This window comes from Pelodiscus sinensis, chromosome 12 (assembly GCF_049634645.1).
Source record: "Pelodiscus sinensis isolate JC-2024 chromosome 12, ASM4963464v1, whole genome shotgun sequence".
Taxonomy (NCBI): Eukaryota; Metazoa; Chordata; order Testudines; family Trionychidae; genus Pelodiscus; species Pelodiscus sinensis.
The window spans coordinates 41,301,832-41,329,175 of NC_134722.1; positions in this window are offsets into that span (position 1 = coordinate 41,301,832).

Below are 27,344 nucleotides of genomic sequence, written 5' to 3' on the forward strand. Positions count from 1 at the left end.
GCAGAGGAGGCGCCGAGAGCCACCGTGTCCCAGTACAGCACCCGCATGGAGCAAGTAAGAGACGCCCAGCGAGGGGCAGGGCGTGTGGAGACAGGGGCTGGGAGAACTGGCTCTGAGGAAACCGGCCCTGGGGCACAGGGTCAGGGTGCGGGGCAGGTCGGCTCAGCCCCTTTCTAGGAGGCTCTGAGCATCAGTCGCTCCCCTGCTCAATTAAGCCCCATCGCCCGCCGGGGAGGCAGGAATTCGACCCGCGAGACACCCGGGAACTGGAGCCCAGAGCGGCTTGTTGACTTCCCAAGGCTGCGCTGGGGGCAGCGGCAGGGTCAGCAAATAACCCCAGGAGAAGGCCTTGTCCAGGGCCCCTAGAACCAACCTGCCTCGTGGGGCGTGCGGCCGCGTTGCTGCCGTTGGCTCTGCTGGGAATCCTCAGCCAGGCAGAGCCCTGGGCCCTTCGCCAGGCAGGTCTCTTGGGGAAAAGACTCAGGGGTCACGTTCCCGACAGGCCTCTCAACGGGGCCTTTTCTCCCTCGGCCCCACGCCGGTGACGCTCCCGCCCTTCCCCCAGCGCCGTCTGCCGGGGGGGGTGGCCTGGCAGGAGGCCGCTCTCGATCAATCCCCCCTCAGCTGTGTGGCTCCCTCCAGATTGGATACGTCGTGGGAAAGATTTTCAGCTGGCTGCGCGACGTCGGGGATCCCAGAGCCAGAGGAGCCGCGCTGGGGACCATCGCCCTGCTGGCTCGCGCCCACCCCCGGGACGTGGTTCCCGCCTGTGTGGCCCACGCGCTGCCATGGGACAGGTAGGGAGAGGCTGTTACCACCTCAGTCCCTGATTTCCCTCCCCCCCTCCTGCCAGGGCAGAGCGCAGGAAGGGCCTGGCCAGAGACAGGGATGGATCCAGATCCCTGCTGGGCACAGGGCTGCCCCGGCCTCCTAAGAGAAGATGCCCAGGCCCAGCTCCCGAGGGGACGGCTGCTAAGGGAAGGGAATAAATGCAGAGCTTGTGGAAGGAACTCTCCTGCCTCAGCTTCCCTGCCCCCCAGGGTCTCTTTTGAGAGCCCCTTTCCCGCCCCCTTCCCAGCCTCTCCCTGGGGAGGCAGGAGGGGGCCAAGCAGGGAGGCTCTGATTTTGGTTTCTCACCTTGCAGAGGTGCCAGGGAGCTGTGGAAGGCCGTGGGGGAAGAACCACAGCTCCCCCGGCAGGTGCTGCAGCAGCTGCTGGACGCGCTCCGGAAGAGCCACCGGGAGGAGAGGAGCCGCAGCGTGTCTCTGGCTGTAAGTGACACTGGAGCTGTCCCGCAGGGAACTCACCACTACAGGGAGGATGCTGCATCTGTGGGGGGGAAGGGGGCTTCAACCCCTCTTAGTGTCAGGCCACGGCCCCACTGCACACTGGGCACACAGCTGTGTCACGGGGAGAGCCCCCCTGCTCCCCTCCGGAGAGGGTGTCTGGCCTCTGAGGCCCCTCACTTCGTGGTCAACCCCGCATGCACCACGATGCTCCAAGTCAGCACTGCAGCTCCCTTCACACAGGGCAGTGCGGCCTAGCAGCCGGAGGCAATAACTCCTAGTGGGATTGGTGCGGAGGGGTAGGGGACCCAGGGCGCCCTCTCCACCGGGTCCCAGTCCAGCGCCCTGTCAGCATTGGAGGGGGCACCACTAGCTCTGGGGGAATCAAGTAGAAACTCGCCGAGCACCTGGGGTTTAACTCCCCGCCTGAGCTGCTTTCTGCCAGCTCCTCTCTTGTTGTCTGCGCCGTCTCTTTCCTCCAAACTGGGGCATCTGCTGCGGTTCCCTGCTGACTGGCGATGGCGTCTGGGTGCCCCTGCGCTGCTCCTCAGGAGCCCCAGCAGCACCTCCGTCCCCGTCCGTCAGCCCTGACTGGGCTCGTCACCGGCCTTTCTAGCCACCTCCAGCTGGCGCCTGCCCAGCAGGCCTGTGGGGTAGGACTGTCTCAGCCAGGTAGCCAGGCTGCACCTCTGCAGCTCTAGTGCAGAGATGGGACACTCCGTGTCAGGGGCTGATTCCCACTCGGAGTGCAGAATTTGGAGGCCGGAAAGAAAAAGTTGTCTCTACAGGCTCTGCTTCCAGAACTCCCCAGGGTCAAAGATTTACTAACTGACAGAGACACAGACAGAGCTGCTGACCTTCCAGGACACAAGAAGCAAATATTGACCTGAAAAAAGTGATTTTTTTTACCAAAGAAAAGCTACACTGGATAACACAGACTTGGTTGCGCTGTGACAGAGCAAGTAAGGAAAACAAATGAAAACACAGAGAAAATCTCTAGGAACAGTTTTCAGAGGGGAAGCAGAGCAATTCAAACCGAAACAAAAAATAAAGAAAAATACCCAAGTTTTTCTGAAATAAGAACAGTTGGAGGGTGAGTTTGTAAGAAGCTCGAGTGTGTGAGAACGACCGATGTGCTTCTCGTTATTTGCAATTCCCTTTGCTCTGCCCTTTCTCACCTGCAACCACTTAGATCCCATGGCGTGTACTTAATAAACTCACTTTTATTTACTAGCAAGCGTTGTGTCAACAATTGTGACCTGGGGAGCAATCAGTGTGTCCATCCTCCTTTCACTGTTAAAGGGGGCTCACGGGAACAATTTATTTGGGGGTTGGGTTCCCAGAAGCTGTGCCTGAAACTGCACTCTCCTCAGACCCACAGGGATTCAGTGTCTGTATTGCTCTTGGGTGGATGGGAGGGAGGGCTCCTGTGCCCTGGCTGGGCGAGACCAGGAGATCTGGCCCAGAGGACGGGGTGGTGAGAAACCCCATAGGGCCAAGAGGAAGGTGTCAGTGGCTTTGCCAGCACTCTGGGAAGCACCCCAAGGAGTCCTCTGTCATAGAGGGATAAGGGATCTTTCGGAAAAGGCTTTATTTTCCACAAGATCAGCGTCTAGACTGGCGCTTTTTTCCGACAAAGCTCCGTGCGGAAAAAAAGCGGCAGCCATTTTTATGCTAATGAAACGGGGGAGAGTTAAATCCCCACTTCATTAGCAATTGCGATACGTCTAATTTACATCCCTTTTACGAAAAAGGGATGTAGTCTAGACGTAGCCAAACTGTCTCCCTACTGAGGACTACATGGTGGCAGAGGAGCCAGGGAAGCCAGACCCGAAGCCGGAGCATCCGAGAGAGTGACACAAGCAGCACGGCCGGGGTCCCTACAACTGGGTCACGAGGATCGGAACTGACCCGACAGAAGTTCCCATTGACCCAGGTCAAGTAGTTTGGGATCTTGGGGGGATTTCGTGGAAGAGCAAAGGAGCGATCCAACCTTCGGAAGGCCTGGGAGCAAGTGACAGGCACGAGCCAGACAGATGGTCAACCCCAGAGCCAGACCCAGGGATCCCGGTTTCAGATCAGCAAGGACCTTCCTCATGAGCATTAGCCCAGAACGCACAAGCAGCCCAGTACGACGGGGGAGCGAAAACGAGGACCTGAAACCCGGGATGTGATGGAAAGCCAGTCGCCGGGAGCAACGTGCGGTCTGCACCGACACCGCTTCGACCTCCCGGCATCGCCCCGGCTCCCTGCTGCTTGTGGCGCTGGAGTTACTCAGGCGGCAGAGGGGCAGTGATGCCCCCCCGGTCACGTCTGGCAAGCTGAAGGGCGGGGCTAGGCCATGAAGACAGAGAACGGGAAATAACGTCACCCGGACTCTTCCGCCCTTTCCAGGAGGTTCCCATCTGCGTCCATGCTAGGAGCAGGAGACGGTTCAGGGGCCATCACATCTCCCTTCCCCCCAGAGGATCTCACCCTCCTTCCTCATAAGCCGCAAGGAAATGGAAAATGGAAGCAGGATGACAGCCAAAGCCATGGGAGCGGATGGGCAGGTGGGGACAGCTCAGTGACATTTCTGTCTCCTGTCTCCAGGCAATGGACACGCTGTACGAGATCTTTTTCCTCTGGGGATACCGAGAAGCCATCCTCGAAATGTTTCCCCAGCTCCTCCTCGTCTGCGTCAGGCAGGTGCAGTACGTGCTGGACCTGTGCCTGCCAGGGACTTGGAGGGCCCAGAAGACATCCAGCCCAGAGGGATCCAGCCGCCTCAGCCCCTTGAGGTAACGGCGGAAAGGAAGGGGAAAAACAGATTTGTTCTGCTCAGCCCCTGTGGGACCTGCCTGGCCCTCTGCTGTGCGCGTCCCTACAGCCCAGGGGCAGTTCTGGGCAGGTCTGTGTGGAGGGAGCGGTGCTGGGCGCCCGTGTGCGTGTGAGCCACACTTGCTCCTCTGACTCCGACCACAGGCCAGGGGCCACGTCGGCACGTCCCCATGTGCTCCCGGCCGAGGGGTCAGGGCTTTTCTCCGTGCCTGTTGAGCCCGCTGGGCCTCTGTCCCACAAGACCCCACCCCAGGACAGCGTGGCCAGAGCACACACAGAGTGCACAAGACCGGCGGGGGGGGCCGTGTCACAGGCAGGCAGGACGAGGAGGGGCCTGTGACGCTGATTCCACGGGAACAACCAGGGAACCACCTGGCTAGACACTCGATGAGTCTGTGGCATGGCCAGGGCCCGTTGGGCAGGGCCGTGCCCTCACACGGTGCTGGGTCCATCCCGGGTGAGGCCGGCTGCTGCTGACCACGCCGGGTGTCCCAGGCCTTGTGCGGTTTGCACTGGGTGGGGCTGGGTTCGAATTCTGACACCCGGACTTTTTATTGCCTCTAGCACCTCCCTGGAGGCCGTGAAGACCCTTTTCTCCATGCCCAGATACTGGAAGGAATTTGCCAGTATCCAGTTGCAGCAGGGCTGGGACATGATGGCCTCCCGCCAGCGCTTCTCCCAAGGGGTGGGCTTGATCGCAAGGTAGTGTCTGGGCAATGGGAACTCAGTGGGAGACCCTCCTCTGCCCCCGCCGGCCCTCTCAGCCCCGCCATGGGAGAGCGACGCTCTCTCCCCTTGGTAACTCCGGGCATTTTCTCTGTCCTGTTCCAGGGCCATGGTGGAGCACCAGACCCCACAGCTCCCTGCGGTGCTCACAGAAGCCATCGCCCTCATGCAGAGTCAGGAGGAGCAGCCCCAGAGAAATATCGCCCTGACTTTCTGCACCGAGGTGAGATTCCGCAGCCGCCAGGCACATGTGGGCTTGTGCAGAGCAGCTCAGTCCCGTCCCAGGCAGGCAGGCAGGCACCGGGGACCATCGCCAGCAGCTCGGCAACGCCACAGCCAGCCGGCTCCTCTGCCCACGTGGATCCTAGTGGGGCCGGTCAGAGTGGTGGGGGGCAGGGTGAGATTGCTCCTGGCTGGATGTGCCTCCGTGGGACCATGTTTCTCCAGCGGCCTGAGGCCGGGCCTCTCTCCTCGCCTTTGCCTGGGGTTTCAATTTCTTCTGCCACGGCTCGCTCCAGGACACGTTGCGATGCCCAGAGATTCCCCTTTCCCTGGGCTTCATTAGGGGCTTGTGCATTAGTCGCCCTTCTGGGAATGGACCATCTCAAACACCAGTCGCTGGCTCCTTACCCCCAGGGATTTTGTGTGGCAGGAAGTGACCAGCTGGCAAAGATGCTGGCGCACGAACAGACCGAGAGGCAGATTTCTGCTCCTGCAGCTGATGTTGATTTTCTCTTTCCAGTTTCTCCGGAGTCCTTCCATCCTCACCACAGTCACCAGATCGGAGCTCCAGGAACAGCTGATGGAATGGACCAAAGATCCCAATCCGGAGATACGGAGGCTCTGTCTGCAGGGCCTGGGCAGTATCATCTTCCAGCCAGAGAAGGTGAGGGCAGGGCTTGCCCAGGTGAGACGTTGCTGCACTGGGAGATAACAGACACATCACTGTTGCAACCCCTGTTCTATGCCGTTACTGAGCAAGCCAGGCGTGAGGTGTCCCTGCTCCCTGGTGCGGGCAGAGCATGGTCGGTGGGAGGCAGTGGGGGAGGGGAAGGAGACTCAGGGCATCGCTCAGGGCAATGGGGGGAGAGTGTCGGCTGACAACAAGCCCAAGCTCGGCAAGGAAAGACAAGTCGGGGGGCGGGGTCAGAGCTCGGGGGGCGGGGCCTGGAGCGGCTCCAGGCAGGCGACAGGGCAACTCTGCCCAAGGGCCAGGGGTGCAAAGCACCTGCCAGAGCGGCAGGAGAACGACTTTCTCCCCCGCTGGGGGCTGGCCGATGGGGGGATGGTCCAGCCCCTGCCCAGGCTCTGTCCCAGGCCAGGCGTGAGCTGCCTTCTGCCTTCCTGCAGGGGCAGTTGTTACGGGCCCAGCTGCCAGGGACCATCGCCATGTTCTGCGCCAGGAACGCATGGACTGTCCTGGAGGCCCTGAAGGACGCGGCAGACGCCATCTACCTGCTCGCCGGGGAGGGGCTTGGCTCCATCTCCCAGGACATGGCAGTCAGCCTGCGCCCGCTCATTGACCACGTAAGGCCAGGACCCCGGAGAAGCACATTCCCCCTCCCCTGATGTCCTGCTATGACCCTGCCCAGCCCCTCCCCGCCCCCCAGGCCAGCCACACAGCACCCAAGCGGGCCCCTGCCAAGGGTGCGGAGTCTCCTACTCAGCCCCCTCCCTGGCAGAGCCCTTCTGGGAAATGGGGCGCCAAGCTCCCAGCCCTGCTGCAGCCTCCCCTCCCACCCTCCTGTGCCCAGCCCCTCCCCGAGCCCCAAGGAGGCAGGCGGGAGCCTCAGGTCCCAGCGCCCCGGGAGGGGAGGCCAGAGCAGCCTCTGTGGCCAGGGACCTGGGCCTTCCCTCAGCCCCCTCAGGCCTTGCTGGGGAAGGAAGCAGGGAAGGGGCAATGGGAGGGGAGGGGAGGGATGCGGAAGACGGACGGGGACGGAGGGACCCGGGAAGTGCAGCAGGAATGAGGTGAGGATGGAGATTCCTCGTAATTTGCCCCTTTCCACCCTTCACCCCCCCCATGCTCAGTGGCTCCCCTGCCTGGCACTGCACAGGGGCGGGCTGGGTCTCTCCAGGCCGGGCGGACGGGGGAGAAGAACATGGAGAGATTGGCCCCTCTCTGGACTCCAGGCGGCTGGGGGGCTGGGTGCAGGAAGCTCTCCACACACATTGCACCATGGACCTCTGGGTCTCAGCCCTGGCCAGCGCACAGTGTCTGTGGGGCTGCCTGGTGGTTGCAGCTTCCGCGGGCCAGGGCGGGTCCCGGTCGGGGTGCTGGAGCCGTGTGCGATTTGCGGCCTTCAGGCCCCAGACCCTGGGACACGGCCTGGCTCTCACGGGCTTCCCCGCCCCGCGTGTCCTTACCAGGAGAGGGGCAATGTCCGCTCAGCCGCCATCTCACTGCTGGGCACCATGCTGGGCGGGGTGAAGGGCCCGGACAGACCCCGCGTGCGGCAGGAACTCACCCGCTGCCTGCTCCCGCTGCTGCTCCACCTGGCAGACGAGGAGCAGAGAGTGATCCTGGTAAGTGCCCCCTCGGTATGTCCCGGAGAGCAAAGCGCCAGAGTCCCCCGGGCCCCACCCCTCTCCAGAGCCCCTGCCCAGCCAGGGCCATTGGGGACGTGCAGGGAGGCCTGAGGGGGCCCCTTGGCTCTGACTCTCTGGGATCCCGGAGCCCCGGCGCTGCCGTCTCTGCGCAGAAGGGCCGAGCTGTGGAGATCCCGTCTGGCTCTCGCCAGCCAATGCTCAGCCCCCGCCCGAGCAGCGTCCCCTGCAGAACAAGGGGCAGGAGGCTCCCCAGGCAGGCAGAGCAGGAGCCCAAGGGGCAGGGAGGAGGGGACGTGCCCCAGACGCTCCCTCTCTCAGCGAGGCCCCTCTCGCTCTCCCCTCGTGCTGCAGAGCTGCAAAGCGACGCTCTTCCGCTGCGCCGTGTTCCTCGGCTGGGCCCATCTCAAGAGTCTCTTCTGCAGCCTGGCCTGGGATGGCTCCTCGCGCCTCTTGCCCGGCGTCGGGAAGTGCCTGGTAGGTGAATTCTGTGGGCCCGGGGAGCGGTGACCGGGGAGCTCAGGGAGACCTTTCTACCCCCACCCCGAGTGCCCAGGGGGATTCTCCTCCGCTCGTCACGCAGGGAGCAGAGGCAGCCCCCCCAGAGGGGCTCGGCATTTCCTTAGTTGTTATCCAATCCCACCCTTTCCACTGCCCCCATCTCCCGAACTTAGCGCTGCCCCTGCCTCCTGCCCGTGGGCTCCTGCCCCTCTGCCTGTGCCCAGCTTGGAAATGCTCTTCCCCAAGGGCCCGACTCCGGACATCTGGGCTCCTACTGGCTCTTGCCCTGGCTTCCCTCTGTGCTTCAGCGACCCTGGCCTGTCAGCTGTAGGTCGGTCACTTTGTCTGGTCTGAGCATGTCTCCTGCTCTGCTCCTAGATGAAGAATTACAAGAAGAACTTCCCCAGGTTCCTGTTCCAGGCCTTAGAGTATCTGGAAAGCTCCCAGGCGTCCATCAGACATTCTGCAGCCCTCTTCATCGGTAAGCAAAGCAGCCCCGGGGAGCTGTTCCAGGGCTGTTAGAGTTAATAAAATCTGCACATGAACAAAAAGGGGTTTCAGGACAAGCATCAGCCAGCACCTCAGGCGCCTGCTGCAACTGCAGCTGTGAAACATGGAGGGAACATAGACGAGTTAGTTGAATAAAACATCAGTGCTATTGTGTTTGGGTGTGTGATTTCGTTCCTCCCGTCCCTGGCGTACTGCTGCTCGGTCTGCAGCTTGCCCAGGTAAGGAGTATCACGTGCTCTTTCCTAAATGACTAGAAGTCAAGTTGTCTAAAAGAATTGCACCCGGTGTGCCCTCTGATATGGCGTGAAATGCTGCTCCGAGCTCTCAATGAACATTACGGGGGAGGGAGAGCTCAGTGCTTCGAGCATTGTCTTACTGAACCCAGGGTTATGAGTCAGTCTTTTAGGGGACCGTTTAGGAATCTGAGGCAAATCTGTCAGGGATGGTGCTTGGTCCTGCTGTGCGGGCAGGGGGCCGGACCTGATGGCGTCTCAAGGTCCCTTTGAATTCCAAATTTCTCTGTTTTACTGCTCAGATTTGCACTCTTGTTTGAAGAAATATGGGAACCATTAAAAAATTCAATGGCGATTAATCGCAGGCTTAACCGTGTGCACCTCCCCTTTGAGTTCAATCTTCTTCGCCAATCGGCCTTTCAGTGATTCCTGGGGTCGGATGCTTTCTCCATTGTGTTTTGCATCACACTGAAGGACTGTCTTGAATTTCCCAAGGGCTGTCTTATGGGAATGGCTGACTCTTTAGTAATTTGCAGGGATGACACTGAAACAGTGTGAGCTCCATTCTATTCCTTGTCTGTGTAGGAGAAACCATCCACCATTACTGTGACCTGTTGTCAAAAAGAGTGACTGCAGCTGGTGTCACCCGCCTGTGTGAAGGTAAGGAAATACCTCTGGGCGTTTGGGCATCTGTGGGCAGTATGAGGCCTGAACACAGATGTCACAGTGTCCCTCTGGGTCTGAGGACAGTGCTGAAGGGAGAAGAGTGGTCTTGCTGGTAGGACATAAGAATGGGTGTCAGGAGCTTTAGCCACCAGGAGCAACTGTGTGCCTCACCTTCCCCATCCGTGAAATGGGGGTAAGAACAGAAAGGCTCTCAAGGACAGCTGGCCAGAATGGAAAAGGACCCTCGCTATGACGAGGCATTAGTAGGAGGAGAAGGATTCTTACCCTGTGTCAGAAAAGTTTGCATTGTCTCCTCCCCAAGGACCTTCACCCAGAGATTGATTCTTAGCTCCTACGGTATCCTGCCAGGCCCCCTGGGAACTCCTTTCCCTGCCACGTCTGGAGCACTGAAGGCGGCACAAATGCACAAAGGGTTCAGTAGAAGTGAGGAGCATAAACCCTTTCTGCGGATCGGCGCCTGAATGTCAGAGTCACGGTTGTTGTCGTGTTCCCGGGGCAAAGGCCATTGGGAAGCAGAGGTTTCCCAGGCATCAGTTACAGCAGCTCTGTGGGGTTTCCAACCTGTTTCCTCTTTGTTTCAGCTTTTCAGCAACAGCCTTTAAAATCGGACAGGGACACGTGGCTCATCCTGAACGAACATCGGCAATGGCTGCAGAAGCTTGCGAGCCGCGTGTTGGGTGCTTCTTACGACTTGGGAGCGGCACCGACACAGAAGGACTCTTCCTCCTGCCACGGTAGGTACCACAGACGGGAGCAGCTCTTTGGAGCAGGGAGGCAGGTTCCGTGGGGCGAGAGGGGCCATGAGGGGCGACAGGAGCGACGCGGCGTCCTGGAGTCACCGGGGGCCTCTCGCCTGGGGGCTGGAGCTGAGGGAAATTGTTCCTACCACGGCCCTGCCCCAAACGACCCCCCCCCCCCCCGCCTTTGGTCTCCATGCGCGATGGCCCAGCCCCCCAGCCACAGCTTCTCCATGGGATCCCCTCCGTCAGCAGCGCGCGGAGAGAGGGGGATTCTCCAGGACTCCCTTCGGCCATCGCCAGCCCCAGGGGAGCAGCGGCCGGGGGAGGGGCTGGGCTCTCTCAGGGATGCCGGCTCTCAGGGAAATGGCAAAGGGGGAGGAAGGGGAACCTGCCCTGGTCCAGATTCTTCCCCTTGACAATTGTGTCCTTCTCATCTGTGCTCCTGCCCTGTCTCCTCTGACAGACACCGGCTGAGCCCACCGCTCCCCGGCCTGGCCGGGAGACCAAGCAGCTGAGACACCACAAGGATCCGGAAGGGGCAGAGCTGCACGTGACGGGGAACCAGCCACGACCGGGACCAGGAGCCGTTCAACCCACAGGCCAGAGGACGCCAAGCCCCTCCCCGGCCCTGCGGCGCGTCCACAAGAACCGAGGATCCGCTCCTGGCCCAGAGACTTGCAGCTGTCGTGGACTTTTGCTTGTTCCCCAACATTTGTCCTGCCCGACACCCCAGGACATGGCTTGTGAGTCACCATCAGACCCACCCATCTCCGGGCCCTTCCCACCGGCCTCTGCCCATCTGGGTGGGTCTCTCTCGTCATCCATCTGCCTTCCCACAAAGACCAGCGTGGGACCACTCTCCTGGGGGACACTGGGACTGCGCGCGTTCTGGGGTCCGCGGTGGGGAGGGGTTGGGGTTGCGCGTTCTGGGGTCCGCGGTGGGGGAGGGGTAGGGTTGCGCGTTCTGGGGTCCGCGGTGGGGGAGGGGTTGGGGTTGTGCGTTCTGGGGTCCGCGGTGGGGGAGGGGTTGGGGTTGTGCGTTCTGGGGTCCGCGGTGGGGGAGGGGTTGGGGCTGCCCAGCATTCTAGGACTGGGGTGGTAAGCTGAGGCTGCCCGGCTGCTCTGGGGCTTGCGGGGATGCCAGGGCACCGGGCAGCCTGAGGGCTGGTGTGGGAGGGTAGAAATCTGGGGCTGGGCAGCCACCAGTGTGGGGAGGAGAGGGCAGGGCAGGGCAGGGGAGGGGCAGTAGCCTGAGGGTTTGGGGGGGCGGAGCCTTGGGAAGAAGGGGCGGGGCTGAGGTTTGCCTTCCCTCGTCAGCCGTTCGCCCGCTGCCCATGCCTCCCACTGCTCTCTGCCAGTCGGGTAGAGGCCCTGGAGAGAGGGGACGTGCCCAGGCACAGAAGTGCTCTGGTCAGGTGCCCCGGCCACAAGAGACTCCTCTGACCCTCCAAGAAACCCCACAGAGCCCTCTGCCAACTGGGGCGGGTTTCACCCCTCCCCCATCTCAGAAGGCCACGTGGGGAATTCTTGGAGGGGTCTTGGACCCTCTTGTGGTTTTATCCCCGTGGATCTGCCTCGGGAATGGATTTCACCGATTGGTGACGGGTGCGGGGCAGGGACCCATCTGGAAGTGGGTCAGGGGACCCCTCTGAGGACTCCTCTCCCGCCCTCCACCAGTCACTGTGGCCCCTGCCCGTAGGACCAGCGAGGGAGGGGACTGCACCACATGGGGGAAGTGCCGCGGTCTGGGGCCCTGCCCGCAAGAGGGTCCTGTGACCCCTCCAAGGAGTCTCTCCACCGTCCCCTCCCTACCAGTGAGGGTCACCCCCTCCCCCCCGCCTCAGGCCAGCTCAGAAGGGAAACGTGCACCAGTCAGAGCAGCCAGTGCCCGACAGCCTAGGCCAGAAGCCTCCATCTCTGGAGCTGAGCAGCCGGCCGGCACCATCGCCCTGGACGCCCCAGCACAACAGTGCGAGGAAGAGCCCGTCTCGCTCCCTGGACGTCTTTCCAGAACTCAGCGCCTGGCCCTTCGGGCTGCCCCTCTGACTGGTGCACGTTTCCCTTCCGAGCTGGCCTGGGGGAGGGGGTGACCCTCACTGGTAGGGAGGGGACGGTGGAGAGACTCCTTGGAGGAGTCACAGGACCCTCTTGCGGGCAGGGCCCCAGACCGTGGCACTTCCCCCATGTGGTGCAGTCCCCTCCCTCGCTGGTCCTACAGGCAGGGGCCACAGTGACTGGTGGAGGGCGGGAGAGGAGTCCTCAGAGGGGTCCCGTGACCCACTTCCCAATGGAACACTCTGCCCCCCGTCGGAGGGACAACTCCCAGCCTGGCTGCGTTACACCAGTCACTGGGGACAGACCCGCAGTCACGGCGCGCTCCGCTTAGACAGGGCTGACTCCCACGCACGACGCCGCAAAGGGGTTAGGGTGGGAGCCAGTTAGGATCCGGCCCATCGGTCAAACCCACTCTCGGGGCGGCGCTACGGGGCCACGTTCCCTCTCAGGTGCAGAATGACCTTTGTTAGGTGCGGCAGGGGGCACAGGGCAGGGGCAGCGGTACTTGTTCTGGCTGGGGGCAGCCTCGGGGGCGCGGCCGGGGATAGAGGATATGCGGCGCGGGGGAATTATCTGAACTCCTGGACTAATAAATGTATCTCTGCTGTAGACCCTGCGTTGCTGTGAATTCCTCTGTCGCGACAAAGATTGTGTTTGATGTTTGTTTGTCTTGTGGGGTTTGTCTTATTGCTGCCTTGTGCTGTGTTGTGTTAAACACAAATCCCGCGTTAGGCAGAAACGGATTAATAGGCATTGCTGACTGTATCTGCAGAAGCTATTGTCTCAGCAGGGCAGAGGCCCAGCAATGCCAGGCACAGCAGCTCCTGCGCGACGTGGGGACGCTTCTGCCCCAGTGGGGGGGGGAGGCAGCTCTCTGCCTGGGGACCCGCCCGGCCTGTCTCCCCAGGAACCTCTCAGCAGCTGTATCCTGCAACAAGCCGTGAGCAGCCGTGAGCGTGGGCAACGCAGCCTCTGGCCATAGGACAGGCAGCTCCCTCCTGCAGCCCCTGGCCAGCTCCCTCCCGGCCTGAGCCACACAGAACCCAGGTGTCCTGGGCCAGACAGCTGACCATGTGTGTGTGTGGGGGTGACATCTCCCAGCTCATGATCCCCCAGCACTTCACAGACGTTCCTGAAGCCTCCCCCCCCCCCAGGCCATGGGGACTGGAGAGCACCCAGCTCCCCCCAGGAACACCCACTTCCCTTGCACTCTCCAGACCTCAGCTGGCCGCTGCCAGTCCCTCTCTCTAGCCCGTTTCTGGGCTCACTGCAGTCCCTCCTTGCCACTCCTCCCTGGCAAAGGGTGCGGACCTGCTACCTCTGCAACCCTGCCTTCAGGCCTTATGGCCTGGGGCTTCCCCCGCCCAAGCCCTCCCAGCCTGCCATGTGTGCTGTCCCACCTCGGTGTTTTGTACCTCGGTACCTTCGGTGGTCTGGACTGTCAGTGTCAGCGTCGTCTGGTCAGGGTCGTCCTGGCGCGCTCCTGACAGGACCTCTACTCCGTCGGTGATAATAAACTCTCGGCTGCGTGCGTAACAATCGGTACTCCCTTTATCTAGCGTGTTAGACCCCGTGCACTTGGGTCAACACAGGAGATCTCTGAGAGGCCCCGGAAACGACAGATGCAGGCAAGTTTTGAAATCAGTTGAGTGGGTTTATTATCAAATGCGAAGCTCTACCACTTGGTAACAGAGATCAGTACAATGTGACACCACTGGGCACTATGGCCCGCGTTGACACGGTACCAACACCGGGCAGGCCTATTGCCATATAACAGATATTAACAGCACTTAGTCAAAGTTAAGTTACTGTGCACTCTGTATGTTTAGGCAATGACACCTGCCGTTCAGGCGCCTAGTGCGCCCCCCCCGCAAGGTCGGCCGGAGAGCACCCTCTGCGGTGTCCTTTTATAGACAGGTACAAACAACTTACATCATTTCTTTACGTACCAGGTTACCACCCTCTGTTGCCTAGTTACCACCCCTCACTGTATGGAAGGGGGGCTCACTTACTATCCTTCATGCTGTCAGTTTTGACCCGGTCCTGAACCTAGGTCGGTCTGTGCATTAGTTTTTAGGGATTTTTTGTACCAAGACATTTCTTATTAAGATGTTCCATTACTCCCCTTTGGCTCACAGTCTGTACCCAGTGCCTCCGTGTGTCCTTCCATGCTCGACCTAACTTACACAATCACACAATTATCAATAGTGATAGAAATGTAGCCGTGTAAGTCTGGGGTAGTTGAAGCAAAATGCAGGACAATGTAGCACTTTAAAGACTAACAAGATGGTTTATTAGATGATGAGCTTTCTGAGGAAGTGGGTCTGGCCCACGAAAGCTCATCATCTAATAAACCATCTTGTTAGTCTTTAAAGTGCTACATTATCCTGCATTTTGCTACAGTTATCAATAGGGCTTCTTTCTTGGCTCCTGTGTTACTGAACCAAAGTCTTGCTCACTAGATTGGAGGCCTGTTGTTGTTTCCGTGTTGCAGGCCTTAGGCCTGCTGACTCCATATTACTGACCCTCAGCTTACTACATCTGCCTCTCACAGCCCCGCCCACCACGGCTGCCTCTCACAGATGCACAGACAGACCTTCCAGGACACAGGAATCAAATCCTCACCTTACAAGAAGTGATTTTTGGTACAAAACAGGAGAGAAACGTGATAAAGAGTACTTGTTTCCTTGATGTTACAGAGCAACTGAGGAAACCGAATTAAAACTGAAAAAACCCTCTGGCACAATGCTCATTTTTTTGGGAAGAATGGCTCTTGCGCAAGAGGGGAGGGGGGTTTCACATCTACACAGCTCCTTTTTGTGTAAAAGCCTCTCGTGCAAAAACTGTTGCTAATGAATTATGCAAATGAAGCGTGGCGATAGTCTACTCTGTGCTTCATTTGCACAAGCTTTTGCGGAAAAAGGTTGCGGTATGGACGTAGCCAAAGAGCAGGCAGGGAACCTAAATCCAATTCACATTTCAACCCTCTGTCCCGATTGGTTCTCCTGGCCCGCTGGCTGACACCTTTGCTAGGTACCTGAATTTTCCCCGCTCCATTTTCATGAACATGGCTGCTGCTTTTTTTCGGCTCGGGGCTTTGCCGGAAAAAAGCGCCAGTCTAGACAGGGATCTTTTGGGAAATAAAGCCTTTTCCGAAAGGTCCCTTATTCCTCTTAAAATCAGGACACAGCCCTGCTGCTGCTGCTATTTCCTCTTTCTTCGGCTGCTGCTTCTTCAGCTTCTCCTATTCCTGCCTCTGCTTCTGCTGTTCCTGCTGCTCTTTTCTTCTTCTGCTGCTGCTGCCTCTTTTCTTCTCTGTTTCTTCTACTGCTTCTGCAGCTGCTGCTGCTTTTCTGGCTGCTGCTGCTCCTTCTTTTTCTGTGGATACTTCTGCTGTTGCTGCTATTGTGCTACTTTTTCTTCTCCATCTGGTGTTTCTTTCCTGTTGCTACTCTTTCTGCTGCTGCTACTTCTTTTTCTGTTCCTTCTTCTGCTGCTCCTTCTGCTGCTGCTGTTGCTTCTTCCGCAGTGCTGCTGTTTCTGCTGCTTCATCTGCTTCTATGGTTCCTTCTGTGAGTAAGCGGGGGAATGGTCCCGCTATTGTGGAGAACTTTCCTGGCTTCTATACACCCCGGTGAAATGAACCAGCGAAAGGATCTGAGTCCCCGCTCCCACCTCCTTTACCCCACGGCTCCCTGATCCTGAGGGCTCCCCCTCCACTCTCCTGAGTAGCAGAGCCCTTGAAACCCCAACAAGGCTGGGCCCAGGTTTCCTGGGGCTTAATCCCTGACCTTGTAGTCACTAGGGGCAGGAGTTAGGGTGTCCCCACTCCGAGGTGCTCTCTTTACACTGCAGGCCTTCTTGGCCCAGTGATCACTTCATAAGGTTCAAAGCAAATACAATTTATTAAACAACAATGGATTAAAGAGAAAAGAATAAGAAAAAAATGAGAATGGTTAAATGAGAACACACAGCCCTGCTCTGTAGCACAGGGACATCAAAACAGCAGCCTGCAGAGTATAAGGACAGTCCACAGTCTCTTTCTTAGAGGCCCTGGATATGCTGCAGGGGGGGCTACAGGCTGGACACGCTAGCTCTGGTAGTGACCACACAGTCTCAAGCTCGAAGTGGCCAGACCCCTCTCCCAGTCCAGAGCCTCTCCCCACACTTTGCTGGTCCCAGGTGCTCACCACATCCAGCTGCAGGCTGTGCTGCTTGGCCAGTTCCAGCTCCTTGTGTTGCTTCTCTGTTCCTTTTTGCTCTCTGAGCCCTGCCAGTCTGCTGCTCAACACAGGGTCTGCATTCCTTGTGCTCTGTATGCCTGGCTCTGCTGCTGCAAAAACTGCCCCTCAGCACAGCTTGCACTCCTCTTAGCAGTGTCTCAGCTCTCTGTCTTTGCAGGACCTCTTCTGCACACAGCTTGTTTTTTCAGACAGAGGGAGAGCCAGAACAATCCCAGCTCACAGGGAGGACGGGGCCTGGCCTCTCCCCTTCCTCACTGGCCTGTCCAACCTGTCAATCAGGCTGAGCTGGAGTGTTGGCTGCTTTCCATTGTCTCTGGGGTCTGTCAGTCTCATGAACTCTTCCCCTTCAGATACTGCGAGCTGGCAAACCAAAAACTCCCACAGAGGTTTAGTAAGGGGTAACAGTCCCCTTACATGTGGCTGCTCCTATTTGTTTTTCTGCTTCTCCTTCTTCTGTTTGTGCTTCTGCTTCTTCTGTGGCTGCTGCTGTTTTCTTTCTTCTGCTGCTGCTGTTTCTACTTCTCTCAGGGGATGTCTACATTTGCCCCCTAGTTCAGAGTAGGGAGGCAAATGAAGCATACCAAAGTTGCTAATGAAGTGTGGGATTTAAATATCCCGTGCTTGATTAGCATATTTGCAGCCGGTCGCCATTTTAAAATGCCAGTCGCCCGATTTAACCAACCGTGTGTAGACACAGTAGTCCGATTTAAAACCCTTCCCTCGATTTAACTGTTACTCCTCATTGCACGAGGAGTAACAGTTAAATCTCGCGCTTCATTAGCAACTTGGGTATGCTTCATTTGCCTCCCTCGTCCGAACTAGGGGACAAGTGTAGACACACCCCCACTCAATAAGGAGCAGCCAGACATCATGACGCAGGGATGATCCCCAAAGCCTTATTCTGCCCCTCTAGTGGAGCTGGCGGGAAGTGGGGGGGGAGGAGTGACCCACAGAAATTAGGAGCCTGCTGGAAGTCTCCAGAGAGCTGTCACCTCTGCACCTGGGAAGGGAAGGGAAGGGGGAGGGGCTGGCTCCTCAGGGGCTGGGCCTGGGCATCTTCTCTCAGGAAGCAGGGGAAGCCTTGTGCCCGGTAGGGAGCTGGCTCCATCACTGTAGCCGGCTGGGCCCTTACCCCGCTCTGCCCTGTCAGGAGGAGGGGAAGGGAACTCGGGGGCTGAGGTGGTAACAGAGCATCTCCCTCCCTCCCATTTAACACTCCATTGACATCCACAGCAAAGTGTGGGACACTTCCGGCCCACGCCGCCTCCTCAGCACCTGCCCTGCTATCGACAGGCACATTTGCCTTCCCTCTGCCTCCTCTGCCTGTTCCAGTGCGAGAGGAAACCGCAACATCCTCTGGGAGGAGGGTCCCAACTACGGGATGGTTTCCCTCTGCTCCCATTGAATGCTCTGTTCCCTTGAGACTTTCATCCTCCTTAAGAGCACTGGGGCTCTCAGACTGGAGGTGGGACAGTACTACTGTGTCCCGGAAAGTCTCATCAACATAGCTCTCTGTCTCCCTTAGCTCCTCCAGTTCAGCCACCCTGGACTCCAAAGCACCAACTCGGTCTCTGAGGGTCAGGAGCTCCTTGTAACGGGTGCACACATATGCCACCCGCCCACAGGGCAGGTAATTATACATTTTACACTCGACGCAATAAACAGGATAGCCCCCACTCTGCTGCTGGGCTTCTGTCTTCCTAATGTTTTCAGTGCCAAAATCATCCCTGATTTCATGTGGGGGAACTGAGGCAAAGAAAAAAGGTGCCCATTCATTTAGTTCATTCTCTGGAAACCTCTTCCTCAGAGGCTCACACAGCAGGGAGATGAAACGTAGAATAGGTTCACTGCTGAACTGGTCATCGGTTGTGGTTGATTTGATTTGATTTGATTTTTCACACTGTTTCTCCAAGATCCTGCCCTCTCATCCTGTGGCTCTGGGCCTTTGCTAACTGCACAGTCTCACGCGTTGTCAAAGAACCTTTCTGGGAGCATTTAGTCAGTTCTGCTAATTCACGTGAGACCTCATTTAATACAGCTGCAGTGACATGGAACTTAGTCAGGCAGCACTTTGCTATTGGGTCATTATTTTTTGAGATTTCCTGTTCCAAATAGTTAAGAAGGGGCTCCTAATTACACAGCAAAGCACTTCCAGCAAAATGTCTAGGTGGTCACCTCACTTCAGTGAGAGGTTTCAATGATACAGTCTCATTTTCTGTGACATTTGCTATTTCCTCAAATTGTCCTTTTCGGACTGAGGATCTGCAAAAGATTCTATAAACTGTCTTTAGCACTGGCACTTGGTTCCACACATCAGCTAAACCCAGGTCTTCTCCATGGGCCAGGCAGTGTTGTGCTGTTAAATGTGGGATGCTCTGCTTGAGTTGTCTGACAACACCATTGTTTTTCCCCAGCACAACTGAAGCACCATCTGAAGTGAACATCGCTGTTTTCATCAGATCCTGCTTATTCAGGGTGTCAAAGGCTTTGAGAGCAGCTGTAGCAGCTTGTGCATTCCAAGCAGATAACTGAATCGTTCCACCAAACACAGTCTTCTGCCTTGCACATGCTGCAGCTCTGAACTTGAAGTCAATGACAAGCAAGTTGGTGACAGAAATACCTGTGCTCTCATCAGTAATAAGTGTATGGTAGGAAGACAGGCGAATAGCTGACTTGATTTCTGCACAGACAACACTGATGATTGACTCCAAAAACGCAAAAGCAGAGTTTTCTATGCCAGCTTGTACATACTGGTGCTTTCCCATCTGGTCATTTATATTTTGCGCATTTCTATTCGGGAGCTGTTCATTTGTACGGGAAGCAGAAAGTTATCTGTGGGAATTTTTATTTTTTCTGGCTTTAAATGTTTTCTGTCCTTCAGTTCCAGCCTCTTCTGTTTCTTATTTGTGTTTCTAAGAGCATCCATCACAACTCACATCCCAGGAGAGGAGAATTCCTGCTCCTAAGAATATGTGCAGCAGATTCACGACTTTTGCTTGATGAATCCTCTTCATGTTGTCCAAGGGCTTCCCCCTTCCCACTTGTGGCCTGCGGAGAAGTGGCTGCATATTCTAGTCTGAGTCCAAATTTATCAGGTCAAGCCCACATCAGCACTGTATTGGAATATGTCCCCCTTCTGTACACAGATCTGGCCTTGAGATTGTTGAGATTCTGCTTCAACTCTTTCATTCAGCCATTCTCCTTTGACCGTGGGGCAGCATTTCTTCTTAGGGTTTGCTCCTGTGTTGGTTGATGCTCTTTGTCTTCATTAACACATGACTGTTAAAAGGTGCAGAAGGGCTGGGGGTCATGTAATATCACGTATTCTGCTCTTAATTAAAAATCCTGTAGTCCATGAGATATGTACAGCTTGTATTAAAAAGAGTCTGCCCGAGAGTGCTGCTGTGATAACTAACTCTGTTGCAGACAATGATTAGAGTCATTGAACACTAGGACTGGAAGTGACTCAGGAGATCAAGTCCCTCCCCTCCACTCACGGCAGGACCAAGCACTGTCTAGATCATCCCTGACAGCTGTATGTCCAACCTGCTCTTCGGTATCTCCAGTGATGGAGACTCCACAACCTCCCTCAGCAATTTATTCTAGTGTTTAACCACCCTGACAAGTAGGAAGTTTTTCCTTATGTCCAATCTAAACCTCCCCTGCTGGAATTCAAGTCCATTGCTTCTTGTCCTATCCTCAGAGACCCAGGAGAACAGTCTTTCAACTTACTCCTCCTGGTAATACCCTTTTAGATACTTGAAAACCGCTCTCATGTCCCCTCTCAGTCTTTTCTTTTCTAAAGTAAACAAGACCAATTCTTTCAGTCTTCCCACATGAATCATGTTTTCTAGAAATTTGGTCTGTGTCTAGACTACATCCCTTTTCTCGAAAAAGGAATGTAAATGAACCACGGGAAATTTAAATCCCGCCTTCATTTGCAATTTCAAAGTGTCTAATTTACATCCCTTTTTTGAGAAAAAGGATGTAGGTTAGACACAGCCTTAGTCATTTTTGTTGCTCTTCTATGGACCTTCTTCCATTTCTCTGCATTTTTCTTGAAATGTGGTGCCCAGAATTAGACAAAATACTCCAGTTGAGGCCTGATCAGTGCCGTGCAGAGTAGAAGAATGACTTCTGGTCTCCTGCTCACAACACTCCTGTTAATGCATTCCAGAAGCATGTTTGCTTTTCTTCCCCAACAGCATCACACTGTTTAGCTTCTGATCCAGTATGACCCCCTAGATCCCTTTCTGCAGTGCTCCTTCCTACACAGTCGCTTCCCATTCTGTATGTATGAAACTGAGTGTTCCTTTCAAAGTGGAGCACTTTGCATTTGCCCTTATCAAACTTCATCCTGTTTACCTCAGACCAGTTCTCTAGTTTATCCAGATCATTCTGAATTCTGATTCTGTCATCCAAAGCACTTGCAACCCCTCCCAGCTTGGTATAATGTGCAAACATAATACGCGTACTCTCTATGCCATTATCGAAATTGATGATGAAGATATTGAACAGAATTGGTCCCAAAACAGACCCCTGAAGAACCCCACTTGTTATGCCCTTCCAGTATGACAAGTGAACCATTAGTAATTACTTTCTGAGAACAGTTATCCTGCCAGTTTTGCACCCACTTACGTTGTATTTCATCTTTTTGGTAGTTGTCCCATCTAGGTTGTATTTCCCTGGTTTATTGATAAGCAGGTCATGCGATACCATATCAAATGCCCACCTCCTTCCCATACTGCATTGCCCAGTGCAGTAGTCTGCGAGCTGAATTTGTTTGTGAACACAGAGGCAAAATAAGCATTGAGTACTTCAGCTTTCTCCACATCATCTGTCACTAGTTTACCTCCCTCATTCAGTAAGGGCCCCACACCCTCTCTGATAACCCTCTTAATGCTAACATGCCTGGTGGAACCTTTCTTACCCGTCACATCCCTTGCTAGCTGCAAACCAGTTGTGCTTTTGAATTCCTGACTGCTCCCCTGCATTCCTGATCCTATCATTCCAGAGCAAGCTCTACCCTTCTCTATCAATATTCCAATCACGTGTATTATCCCACCAAGTCTCTGTGATACCGACTGTGTCATAGTTGTGTTTATTTACTAGCACTTGAAGTTCTTCCTGCCTATTCCCTGCCCTCCTTGCATTTGTACACAGGCATCTAAGATACAGATTTGATTTTGTCCCCAGTTCTGCTTTGTTCCTCTTTTACCTCTGCTATTGCAGCCCATGGTCCCATTTCCGACCCATCTTCCAGGTCTCCATGTTCTTCACTTGCCTATGAGCTTTGGTCACCTGCCACCGTCAAACCTAGTTTAAGGCCCTTTTCACTAGTTTAGCCAGTCTGTGCCCAAATACTCTCTTCCCCTTCCTCCAAAGGTGAACCCCGTCCCTGCTTAGCAGTCCTTCTTCTTGGAACAGCATCCTGTGGTCAAGGAAGCCAAAGCCCTCCTGGCAACACCATCTTCGCAGCCAGGCATTCCCCCCCATGATGCATCTCTCTCTGCCTGGGCCCCGACCTTTAACAGGAAGGACTGAACAGAACACCACCAGCTCTCCAAACTCCTTCACCCATACTCCCAGAGCCCTGTAGTCACTCTTGGTCCGCTCAAGGTCACACCTTTCAGTATCATTAGTGCCCACATGGATGAGTAGCATGGGGTAGTAGTCAGAGGAGTGGATATTCCTTGACAATGCCTCTGTAATGTCTCAGATACGGGCCCCTGGCAGGCCGCACCTCCCGAGATGACTTGTCAGGGTGACAGATGGGTGCCTTCGTCCCCCTCAGAAAGGAGTCTCCAAACACTGAGGAAGATTTCACAAAACAAAACTGATTCCAAAATGATCAGTCTCTGAGGCCCAGTGAGAGTCAGAACTCCTCAAGAAAAAGCTACAATACATCTGGTTTCACTGAATAATTGCTGTCTGCTGTCGTAGCTTCTAAAAGATGGTGAACTACCTGGATTTCATCCACTGTAGCCTAGTCCATCACAGCTAGAATCCAAACTAATTCCAGTTAGATAGGCAAGTTTCTTCTGGCTCTTTGTCATACACAGTTTACAGAGTAGTAATGTTAACCCAGTTAACCCATGTGGCCCTGACCCAGGAGCAGCATGGCAGCCACCATGTGATCCTGGCCCCAACACCAGCCCTGGGGACAGCAGAGAGCTGCCCAGATCAGCACCCACTCCCCCACCAAACCCAGCACCACCAGCAGCTTCCTTGCCACCGGCAGGATGGCGAGTGCAGGCTAGGTCTACACTACAGAGTTTTTGCTCAAAAACGGCCGTCCACATCTCAAGTGCTTTTTTGCGCAAGTAAAACCAAAGAACAGAGGGGTTTTCCCGGTGTAGGTATTCCTCAGTCTACGAGGAATAATTCCTTTTTTCAAAACAGTTTTTCGCAAAAAGGTGTATGTGGATGGGCAAAAGGGGTTTTTTTGCACAAGAAAAGGGAAGAGGAAAAAGCACAGGTGCCCTGGTGGCCATTCTAGCCATAGTAATCACTGCTCACTTCAAGAAAGCATCCAGGCAGTCTGGACGCTCTCTTTCGCAAAAGTGCATCCCTTTTTTGAGGTGTTTTGCAGTGTGGATGCTCTCTTGCTTAAGAAGTTCTTGCAGATGAAAAGCTTCTCGTGCAAGAAGCCTGTAGTCTTCACTTAGCTTTAAGAGAAAATGTAGGATGAACTTCAGCCACTTCTATAACAGCATTTCTGTAGAAAATCCCCTTTTTATAAACAAACAAACAGACCTCAGACAAAGCCTCTCCTGTCATATGAACAGCAACCTTCTCATTAGCACTTTAAGCCAACTTTAGGGTCATCGGCTCCCACAGTTCCAGGCTGTAAGGCGAGAAGGGACAGCCCTGCTCCCCGAGTTTCACCTCCTGCGCAACACAGGCCTGAGATATTCCTCACAACAGTTCCTGTGTCACTCCCAGCCCCATGTGTCTTCACCTTTGCCTGGGTTCTATGGACAAGCTCTGGCTCTTACAGGAGCGGATGGTTTCAAGAGACCGCTCTTGTGTGTGAATCCTGGGCAGACTATTCCCCGGCCTTTCCGGAAGGACAGAAAAACCCATTGGCTCCTTCTTTTTATTCTAGGCTGCATTTCTTCTTGCGAAGACTCACCTCAAGGGAGCACAGACACAGCCAGGTGCTCAGGGTGGTGGTCCAACCTGCAGCAGCCGAGTCATGCTCCGGCCTCAGCCAGCAGGAGCAGGCCTTGCCAGAGGAGCCCAAGAAAACCAGAGGCTCTTGAAGCTCCTATCAGGCATAAGAAGACTCTGTCTGTAGCCAGTGTGGCAGCTCCATGGCAGAGGCTGATGAGGAGACAACAGCTTCCTCGCCCACAAGCTGGTTTTACTAGCTAGGAGCTTACAAATTAGAAAGGGAAAGAAGCTGCAGTATTAGATACGCCAGAGCACAACACATCTTCAGGGAAAGGGAACAGAGCCAAGAGCCCAGACACTGCTGCATGCAGAGAGAAAGGAAATGGAGTGGAGAGCCCAGAAGCCCAACAGAACACATCTACGCACACTGTGGGCTAGCAAACACCTACGCTGAACAGTGGAGTGTCTGACTGGGACACGCTTGGGAATCTCTTCTTTTCTGGTCTCAATAAACCTACTGTGACTCACACGTCTCATGCCCTGTTCTCATCCTGCTAGTGTTCCCTCCTTCCAGGCCATTGGACAAGATAGTTTCCAGCGCGGGAGCTTAAAGAGGTCATGGACTATAGGCATTGGGTAGGTGTTTGAGGATATATTAAGGATCTTTAAGATTCATAAACTGTCAGTCTGGAATGTAACCCTTTGCTTTCCAGAATCAGAGCGATTATTCCCACAAGCCCAAAATGAAAAAATCAGACCGGGGAGCCTGAGAAACATGCTGCAGTCAGCACCAGCCAGTGACCTATTGGCAGCAAGGGCAAATGAGAAGGAAGCGGAGGGATCCGCTCCACCAAGAATATCAAAGCGTAATGTCTATGAAAAGTTATAAGGCGCTGAGATTAGAAACTGACAAGATCTCAGTAGTAGGCTGGAATTCTGGTTTCAGTCACCCCTGTGTAAATCCCCCCCCGCCACACGGATACTCCTCATGTCAGTGTTTTTAAGATCAGATTCTGATCAGTCACAGCACAGTAAATCCCTGGTTATACAGGAGACGTGACCCTGGATTCACAAGGGTGTCAATGAGCAGGCTTTGAACCTAAAAATCCACATGCTCTGTCAGCACCAATTATATAGCCCCATCCATGCATAAGTTCTTATATAGCCAAGTCCTCTGATCTGAGAGCGCCAGAGAAGGTCGGCCACTCTGAGCAGGTGTAGTGCCATTGTGCTGGATGGGGAGAAGATGTGGTACAATCATTCCAACGGCGGCGTTTGTCCCCACTTGCTATGTATTGGTGCTCCATGGGCAAGGATAGAGGTGGTGGATGCTGAGCACCAGAGATCTGCCACATTGGACAAGGGGGTGCAGCTACTCTGGGGTCTCTGGGTACAAATAACTGATAGCAAAATCAATACCACTCTCCAGAAAACCCACTGACTGCTACACTTACCTCCACGCCTCCACCTTCCATCCAGCACACACCATTCCATCCATTGTCTATAGTCAAGCCCTTAGATACAATCACATCTGCTCCAACCCCACTGACAGACCAAAAACTTTAAGATCTCTACCAAGCATTCGTAAAACTCAATTTCCCACCGGTGGAACAGAAACAAATTGAAAGGGCCAGACAAACTTGAAGAAACCATCTACTTCAAGATAGGCCCAAGAAAAGCTAGTTAAACTCCAACACATCAGCCACCTACAACCTACACTGGAACAGGATACTACACTCCGAGAGGCCCTGGGTGACAGACCTATACTCTCTAAGGGTATGTCTACACTACCCCGCTAGTTCGAACTAGCGGGGTAATGTATGCATACCACACTTGCTAATGAAGCCCGGGATTTGAATTTCCCGGGCTTCATTAGCATAAGCGGGGAGCCGCCATTTTTAAATCCCCGCTGCTTCGAACCCCGTGTAGCGCGGCTACACGGGGCTCGAACTAGGTAGTTCGGACTAGGGTGCCTATTCCGAACTACCGTTACTCCTCGCTACCGGCACCCGTTACTACCGGCACCCTAGTCCGAACTACCTAGTTCGAGCCCCGTGTAGCCGCGCTACACGGGGTTCGAAGCAGCGGGGATTTAAAAATGGCGGCTCCCCGCTTATGCTAATGAAGCCCGGGAAATTCAAATCCCGGGCTTCATTAGCAAGTGCGGTATGCATACATTACCCCGCTAGTTCGAACTAGCGGGGTAGTGTAGACATACCCTAATAGACAACCACCTAACCTCAGGAAGATACTTACTAACAACCACAAGGCACAGCACATCAATACTAACTCTGGAACTTTCCCTTGTGACAAACCCCATTGCCAGCTTTGTCCACATATCTACTCTGGAGACACCATCACTGGACCTAACTATGTCAGTTATACGATCGAGGACTCATATTCCTGTTCATCCAGCAATGTGACTTATGCCATCATGTGTCAGCAGTGTCCCTCTGCAATGTATATTGACAGACTGCTCAGTCACTTTGCCAAAGAATCAATGCCCACAAATCTGACATCTTCCAAGAGAAAATCCTATTCGTCTACATTTCAGTCTACCTGGGCATTCCCTTAGAGACCTGACAACATGCATCTTACTTCAGAAAGACTTTAACACTAGATTACAGAGAGAAACTTCAGAACTTTCATTCATGCTTAAATTTGACAGGTTACAAATGGGCCTTAAGAAAGATGCTAGTTACCTACACATTACAAAGACAGCTTCCCCAACTATTGATAGTCCTAGTAACTGCTGATTAGCCACTCACTGACTTAAAATAAGCTATTTCCTCCTTCCCTCTCCCCCGCCCCACCTTTTGTTCTACAATCTGATTTATTAGTTTATAATGTGCTCACCCTCTTCATTGTATTCCGTTGTTATATATGGTCACGCCAATTCTCTTTCAGAATAGGATTTGGAGAAGTGAGTCTGGCCCACGAAAGCTCACCACCTAACAACTATGGTGTTAGTCTTTAAAGTGCTATTATATGTTTCCTTTTGTTTTACCATGCTACCACAGTGCATTTGCTAGACCTGTGCCTTAGGGAAAAGAATTGACCCATAGTGATTCAAAAGTGACTTTGATTCCATTTCGCTTCCTGTACAAGTTAGTCACACTTTGTTTGGCTCCAGTAACCCTATGTCAAATATTTACTAGGCTCTCATCAGAATCAACATTACAGCTGGGCAAACCTCTCCATGCAAACCCTGTTTTTCACTTGCTTACAAGTTGTATGAAACATCCCGGGTTCAGCCAGGCATAGGAACAAGCCTCTATTGCCGTCTGCCTCTTGTCTACACTTTTGCAGCTTCCTCAACAACGGCTGGTCTGAGTCCCATGCTGGCCACAATCTCCTGTCCCTCAGGATACTGATGCCCCCTCTATGGCCTCCTTGAGACCCCATCATTGAGATTCCAATCTAGATGTAGAGGCTGAAGGAGATGGACAATTACAGGGCTCTCCACTAATCTCCCCTTTCCAGACTCCAGCATATAGTACGCTCAAGGCTCCAGCTGACTTCTCAATTGTACACAGATCTACATCCAATGTATACCCATCCCCAGACAGAACCTGAAAAGGCCAGGTGCCAGGAGAGCTATTTCAGAGTCATCACCTATGTGTTTCAAACCACTGACTTCCTCTGCATCCCTTTGTACCTCTAGCAGTAACCATAATCGCAACACAGTTCTGCAAGAGCCTCTCTCGCTATCTTCTGTTTCTTTTTGTAACCTCTGTAGTTTATTACAGAATATTAGTCTAATGCATACAGAATCATTTCATGATATAAAACAAAGTTACTTGTTTCCAACAGAGTATATGCTCAGTGCTGTATAATATCCAAAAATAAACTGAAAGCTCTTTAACTTGGGGATTCTCT